The following is an 8,186-nucleotide window of genomic DNA, read 5'->3' on the forward strand; positions in this document are numbered from 1 at the left end:
CTTGGCATGTTAGAGAGTTCCCACATTGTAATTAGGAATTAAACCCATTCCATAAATATGAAAGTTTGTATCCAAAGCAACACAAATTATGTTGATGACACCGTTCTAAAGAAAAAGAAATGTTAACAAAAGTTAGCAGTTTGTTGATTTATGAATACCTTAAATTAAAGCACTGTTTAGAGGCAGATCGAGACGGTTAAAGTGAGAAATGACTATGTGTGTTATTAAAAGCACATGAGCTGTGCTCTGCTGTTGGAAACGAGAAGACCTGAGTCATGTCTTAGTAACAGACACATGAGAGGCCAATGACCTTTAAAGCCAGCTCAAGGGAGGAAGAGATTGGAATTACATGAAAAAAAGCAACTACACAATGAGAAATGCAAAACAAAATGCTGTAAAGGAGGTTGAAAAATGGAAAAAAAAAATCTGTTTCCAGAAACAGCCAACTGGCTGTCTTTTCACCATGTTTTTGTTTCTCTTTTGGTTGTCAGTCACAATGACAGAGTGACATGAATGAAGCTAAGGAGCAGGAAACAACAAGGTACACATACAGCAGAGATGAGCTCATACACAGCTGACAGGCACGTGAATACCTGCCCTAGAGTCTGGGCTTAAATTTGTTACTGAAAGATATCCAGATCACTGCGAACATTTTTGTAGGAGTTAATGTCACCTAAACTTTAGCAATTTAAGAACTCCAGAAAAATCTCTTTTCAGGTACAGGAAGGACATTGCCAGATTAGTAAGTACATTGCCTGATTAATGTCACACAATCTTAACATTTCACTGCTCCCTGAAGCTATCAGTAACAGCTGGAGGGCCACAGTAAGCTGGGCTTTCTTAAGGGTTATTTTGTCATATTTTGTTTCCTGCTAAGAGCAGGAAGACAGGTTTCCTGCTATATGCTGTAATTTAAGAAAGAACCTACTATGAGAAAGAACCTACTATGTTAACAGGTTTGGTAACAACTGTGTATGGATACTTAGAAAGTATCCATACACATAGTAAGTCCAACTAAATTTGACTTCCAAGATGCATGTAAACATCTTATGCCAACTGAAATCATACTAAATCGTATATCTTAAGGTCTGACCGACACATCTTGATAATGCAGACAGCGACTGATTTACTCTTGCATGTATACAACTCAATAAGACCCAAACTTGCAGGAGTGATGCATACATGCTCCACAGTTTCCACGATGGATTTTAAACCAGAAATGCGCATAAAGGCTTAGCATAGCAAAATTCTTATTGTCAGACTAAATTAGAGGGATAGCATGCATTTCATTTGTGCCATAAGTAAAGCATAGGGTGAGTACAACTAGTCTTACACTTGCTAACTTGTCTAGTAGGAACTTGCTGAAGGAGGGCATATCATCACCTATCATAGTGGAGGTAGACATGCTCCTGTCAATTGATCAATTATGCTGCTGAGCATGTAAATTATAATGGGACAAGGGCAGCAGTCCAGTTGAATTGCCTAATCCAACTATAGCTCGATGCTTCTATGCGTCATGTAAACATAGTGGCTAACATTTATGTTGAAGTCAAAACGGCACAATGGGGTACATATCGCCCCTTGAACTGGCAGTCTGAATAGTCAATTTGTCTTCTATTAGAGTGAAATGAATCATATTGACTGGCCTCCAATGTTCCCTATTAAATTATTTGGTCAGTAGAATAAAAGAAAATGGATAAAAAAAAATGCAATTCATAGTTCTTTGTGGTTGTGCCCAAGTATTCTGTTCTCTACAACCAATTGTCCAAAATCTTAAGATATTTCATTTTACTGCAGGCAAAAAACATGTAGCCTCGATTTGGGGAATTTTGCTTTAAAACAGCTTAAGAGTTAATTAACCATCTAAATAATAACCAATCTACCTATTATAATGAACTGACAATTATTGTGGCTCTAAACCACATTTCTTTTGATTTAGGAAAGAAACAGACCAGACTTTTTTTCATTTTTGGACACAACAATTATTCAAAAGAATTATCATTAGACTAAAGAATAAAGCTATTGCTCATTGAAGCTTTGATAAACATTGCTTGAATTAAAAATAAACCACTCAACCTACTTTAATCGGCAGCACAAACAACCATCACGGGGATTTCAGGAAGTGGTTGATTGCATAACTAGAAAGCTTAAAAAATATCTAAAGTAGGAGCTTTACGCTGCCCACTTCTTAATGTCTTAATCACATGAAAATTGCTTCTTTGACCAAGAGTAGTACTTTTTTCCACGTCAGTTTCCATTTCTTCTTTTGTTGCATAAAACCTCTGCAATAACTTGCAGGCTGGGGGTGCAGCTGAGCTGATCAATCCCTTTAATATTGAAGTTTCACAGCGGGACAAAGTTAAATCCCGACTGGGCTTTAAGAGAAATAAATACAGTCATTCCTTCACTTCTTTCTCTCTTATTGCACATTTGCAAACAAGTGTAAAGGTCAAAAGTTTCCATGGCAATAGCAGGGCATGACCTTGATTTCTTTCCCTGTCAGTCAATCACCTCTGCCCTCCTTCCTCATGTGAGCTCAACAGCTGCACGGGACTGCTGATCTCACAGGGCTATGGCCTCTCCAATGTGGACTCTCTGGACTGCCACCCATCCAGGCTTTCTAGAGATCACTAACAGAGCTGCACACTGCATTAAAAGGCTCAAAACATCAGACAAAGAAACTGTTGGTCCATTAACACCCGGTCAACTGTGGCCTTAACATAGCCGGCCAGTACGCCTTCCTTGTCAGTCAGAAACAATGGCATTTGTTCCACACTTTCAGGCATTTTCCACTGGAGAGGCCAGCAGCATGGAGAGGAACATAATGGAGGGAAATTCAGTCTTATATGACAGGGAAGGGGGGACCCTGACGTAACCGACAGGAGCTTTTTCCTGTGGAAGCGCCCCTGTCCTGCACACACAGTCGTGCCTCATGTGATGAAAAGCAGCAGAAATTTCAGGAAAAGACCAGGACACAATCCACCTGGCTTGTGTGGACAATTAGCAAAATCTTTCCCAAAGAAAAATTTTAGTGGAACCTTAAACTTGCTTCAAGCATTTAAAGCTTTTAGGCTGCTTAAGGGTTATATCTAACAATACTGAACACCTTCACTGATCTCTATTTCCATTCAATCCCCATTTATGATTACTAAGAAAAAGTCTTTTAAAAATCAATATAAATGACTTACACTATTAGTCAAAATAGAGAAATTGTTTAGGTCTAGCTGCAACTGGAAAATCTACAATGTCAGTACACAATAACTGATTATATTCTGTCCCTGCATCAGTTGCAGTATCATCCTTGACTGGATCCCGATGCATCTCATGAATATCAAAAAACCCTAATGTCCAATGTATCACTGTTTTTCTGTCAGTCCTGGTGGGCACAGATCTTCTTGATACAACCAGGGGAGGGGGTCCCCAAAGAAACAGCCAGTGAACCACAGAACAACTAGAAAAGCCAACAAATAGACTATTTCATCAGTGGAAGCCTAATGAGCAACTTTGAGTGTTTAAATGTGAACTTAGATTTCTGGATTCACGTTCTCTTTGACAGCACACCAATATAGATCCCTCTAAGGGGAGCACTAAACTGGAATCCCAATGCTAAGTTTAGATCATTTTTGTGACAGTGCAATCAGTTCACACACACACAAAGGAGGAACCAGCACAGCTTTCACTACTGCTTTACCCTGACAACAGCCCTCCCCCAACAAAGCACATGGATACACTTTTTTGTGTTACTAAGCTTGTCAGCTTGCATGACTGATAGTTCTCAATGATTCACTACATTATCATGACTATTTGTCATGCTCAGAAAGTTCCCACTTCACGTGGTTGATTACCCTCTATTGACAAGATGTGGCTATAAATGATCAATACATTACATCCACAAATTCTCTATCTCTGATGAGATATCTCACATCCCTGACTGTATGTGTGACTTGGGTTAAATGTACAGTCACAGCACTCAGGTCTGAACTTGGCAACTGGCTGGCACTGCGCAATTTTTAACTCGGACTGAACTGAGCAGGACACATGGACAGCCCTGAAACAGAGCAGATAGCCAGCGAGAACTCGTCCACCTCTCTCCTTGGGAAAATACAATATTATGTAATACTGTTAAAGCATACTATGCAGGATGATATGACAGGGACCATGGGTTATCTTTACTTGCGAAACCTGCCCCGCCCTTTATCTTCATGCAACTAAACACTAGTCTCTCCCTGCGGGGGTAAAAACGGCTCGAGGAACTGCATGTATTATTCTGTTTCACAGCAAACAAGAGCGAGACATTAACAACAGAACATTTAGTAAAGAAACTACGACATAACAGTGCTAGCTTATGTCTATGGATTCTAAAACCCTGCGATACCGCAGTTACTGCAGTCGTATTGAAGGCACAGTCAATGGAGAACACACCAAACTTTAATTCAACACCTTATTTAAAATTTTATTTAATCAAGGACTACCACAATTGTTGTTTCGACTCATTTCATAATTTTAAATACATTTAACCGCCAATGTCCCAACATCGGGAAGTAAGTTAACTTTAACGTTAGCTCTCATGTTAGCGAATTAGCCACAGCCCCGATAGAAAAAAGTTAGATTTTACGACCTAAAGGAGTTGGTTTATGCTTACCTGGCACAGTTTTATTCCCTTTGAGGGTCTTTGTTTCACTGAAGAGATATTTCTCCCGTTGGTGCAAATTTACAAATCTTTTCGCCAGTTTTTCTGCTCAGCAGCGGCACCATCGATTGACTGACTGACACAACCGTCAGTTACAAGAACGTAACGGCACAGCACATCCGGCCAGGACTATCAAATTAAGAGCATGTCGAAAAAAAATAAAGAACTTGAGCTCCAGCATTTTTGAAACGCTAACATATTACGTGGATATAAATCTCTCTTTTCTTTTTGTTATAACTATAGTAAACAATATATCAAATAAGCATAGGAGCCTAAACATACAATCACTTAAAAAATGGCAACAGTAGTACAAAATACCATAAGAATGTCTTAAAACGGCTCATCTTATGCATAGTATAATCATTTGAATATATGACTAGTGTCCATGTTTATGCCGTGGAGATAAAAATGTTCAAATAGTGTCTTAAAAACACCTCATGTGTATAAACACATAATTACATATTAAAAAAACACTGTATTTATATGACTTAATTACTTACTGTAATCCAGTTATATGATTAGTCAATTTTCTCCAGAACCTGTGACTTTTTTGTAACGATGCAGCTCCATATCATTGCATAGTTGAATAATTTGACAATATAATTTGTGTCTATGCCTGAATATTTGCAAAAAAAAAAAAAGGCATGTAAATAACAATATTTCTGCAGTTTAAGATAGGATTACATTTTGTGACATGATAACCACTAATGTTGCCCAAGATATATTAAAAATTGAATTAAACAGCCTAAAAATCTGCCTAGCTTAATTATGAAAATCTTTCACAGTGCAGTTTAAGCAACAACAAAACCTTATTTTCACATCATTCTACTTCCTGTTTTGCAATCGCCACGACTTCACAGCTTTATGCAAACTGGGGAGAGGCGCGGCTGTGTGACGTCACGTCCCTAGAAAAGTTTCTCTGGTTACTTTATGCTGCGGCACCCCAGGCACAGGTTCCCACTGTGAGGTCCGGAGCCCTACGGGGGCCTTTAGAAGGGCCTCTGGAGGTCGACAGTCAGTTGAAAATTGTTTGATCTCAGTGAGGCCTTGATGTATGTTAAGTGTTAGATATTTGATTCAGCTGGTTTATATTCTGTTATGAATAGGAAGAAAAATAGAGGTAAGAACTGAGACATGTTGTACTTAAAAAAAGGACAGGGGCTTTTATTAGACACGGGCTTTAGCTGTCACTTGTTTCTTGTAATTAACCCCTTTCACCATATCGCTCCTATTTTTTTATCATGAAAGGCCATAAACTACATAAGTAACCTGACCAGAAACTTAATTTAACACAGGCTTGTGTACTGCACTTACAGATTTAGGGTTGCACATTTAAATAGCAATTGTTTACTTCATTAAACAGAAAACAAAATAAAACTGTAAGCTGCACAGTAACACATTTCTGTATCACATTTCTTAAAGGGAATGTTCCCACTTAGCCTTGCTCTAAAGTGAATGATGAAGGATGCTAAGGTGCTTTTTTAAAAGGGCAAAAACGGAAAATACTTGTCATATATAATACAGAGAGATCTCAGAATTCTCACGCTTATAAAAAAGAGCTTTATGTAATGAATACAACACAAGCCACACAGTTTCTAACCACTGTCAAAGAAGCGTGCAGTAGGAATTTAGTCTCACTTCAAATCATTTTTCTTTTGGTACCATCAACTCTGAGTAAGTTTGCTCTCCAGCATAATAAGATGTTTAGTTTAAAGCCAAACAGTGACGAAAAACAATCAAGTAGTCAAGGGGATTTGGTGAGGCATTGCAGGTCAGCACGTTTATGGCTTACACATCTTGATAGCTACTATTAAGTGTGCAGCTCCATGTCAAGGAGGGGACAACAACAAGGCGCCAGTGGTTGTGAAGTGTCAATGAAAGAGAAGGAACAATGCCATGCAGAGACTTGTTTTACAGCCATGGTGAGAGCAAAAATATAGATGTCATTTTGCTGTTTGAAGGACTGACCTGCTGTTAAGCTTGACTTCAGAAAAATTGTTGACAGGATAAAATGTCTTTTATCACAGAGCAGATACAAGGAACAGCTGAAAAGGAACCCCACAAAATTCCACCAACCAAACAAATTCAACTCAAATTTTATGAGGTAAGGAAAGAAAAAGCAATGATTTATTACATAATAGGTTAAAATTTCTCCCCCTTTCTTATGTCACATCAAGAAACAACAGTTGAAATGCCTATAAAAATATGCACCCCCTTCGATGTTTCACCCTTATATTGAATTTATAAATCTATCATATTATTATTTAATGTCCAAGCGAAAACAGGTTTCTACAAAGTAATGTCAAACTAAAATAGGAAACTTGAAATAAGTGATAAATAAATATAAGTGCATAAGTATTCCCCTCCTTTAAAGTGAGTGACCAAATTCAACAGAGGTCCAGCCAATTGGTGCTATTAGTCTCACAATTAGTGAAATGAGGATCACCTGAGTGCAGAGAGTGTGTCTAAAGGGACCGTGGTATAAAGACACCTGTGTCTGGAAGGTTCAGTCACTGGTTAGTAATCCTGGCTACCATTACACCATGAAAACAAAAGACCACTCCAATGTGGATGGATACAAACAAATTCCAAGGCACTGAACATCCCCCAGAGTTCAGTTAGATCTATCATCAAGAAATGGAAGGAATATGGCACATGTGTAAATCTGCCTAAATCAGGCCGTCCTCACAAACTGAATGACCATGCAAGAAGGAGACTAGTGAGAGAGGCCACCAAGATACCTATGACTACTCTGAAGGAGTTACAAGCTTCAGCAGCTAGGATGGGAGAGACTCTGCATACAACAACTGTTTTTCATTCTTCCCCAGTCAAAGCTTTACGAAAGGGTGGCGAAGAGAAAGCCACTGGTGACGAGAAAATGCATATTAAATCCCAACTAGAGTTCACCAAAAGACATGTGGGAGCTTTTAGGCCATCAGACAAGACATTATATTAGGCAGTCACCAAACACTGCACATCATCACAAACACACCATCCCCACTGTGAAGCACAGTGGTGGCAGCATCATGCTGTGGGGATGATTCTCAGTACCCAGCCCTGGAAGGCTTGTAAAGGTAGTGGGTAAAATGAATGTGGCAAAACATAGGAAAATCCTGGAGGACAGTCTTATTCATTCTGCAAGAGAACTATGGTTTGGGCGAAGATTTATTTTCCAGTAAGACAATGACTTGTGAAAGCAACACAGAAATGGTTTAAAGACAACAAGGTGAATGTTCTAGAGTGGCTGAGTCAAAGCTCAGACAACAATCCAATAGAGAATGGCTGGACTTGAAAAGGGCTGTTCACACTCGATCCTCATGCAACCTGACAGAGCTTGAGCAGTTTTGCAAAGAAGAATGGAGTAAAATTGCAGTGTCCAAATCACTTTGACATTTAAGATGTTTTTTTAATTAATTTTCTTTTCAAAAAAGCCAAATTTTATTGACCATTATTGTTTAATTAAATCAATAAAAGGGTAAAACATCCAAAGGGTGAA

The 8,186-nt window shown here is 38.7% G+C and overlaps 1 protein-coding gene across 4 annotated transcripts in view; it reads right to left on the reverse strand.

Moving 5' to 3' along the window:
• pacsin2 (protein kinase C and casein kinase substrate in neurons 2) overlaps window positions 1–4,786 on the reverse strand; it is a 31,091-nt gene extending 26,305 nt beyond the window's left edge. For all 4 annotated transcript variants that reach the window (XM_041780444.1, XM_041780442.1, XM_041780443.1 and 1 more), the window contains exon 1: window positions 4,643–4,786. The gene's annotated coding sequence lies outside the window, so the exon portion shown is untranslated. The remainder of the gene's footprint in view (window positions 1–4,642) is intronic.
• Between the last annotated feature and the right edge of the window lie 3,400 nt (window positions 4,787–8,186).

Source organism: Cheilinus undulatus, linkage group 23 (genome assembly GCF_018320785.1).
Source record: "Cheilinus undulatus linkage group 23, ASM1832078v1, whole genome shotgun sequence".
Classification (NCBI taxonomy): Eukaryota; Metazoa; Chordata; class Actinopteri; order Labriformes; family Labridae; genus Cheilinus; species Cheilinus undulatus.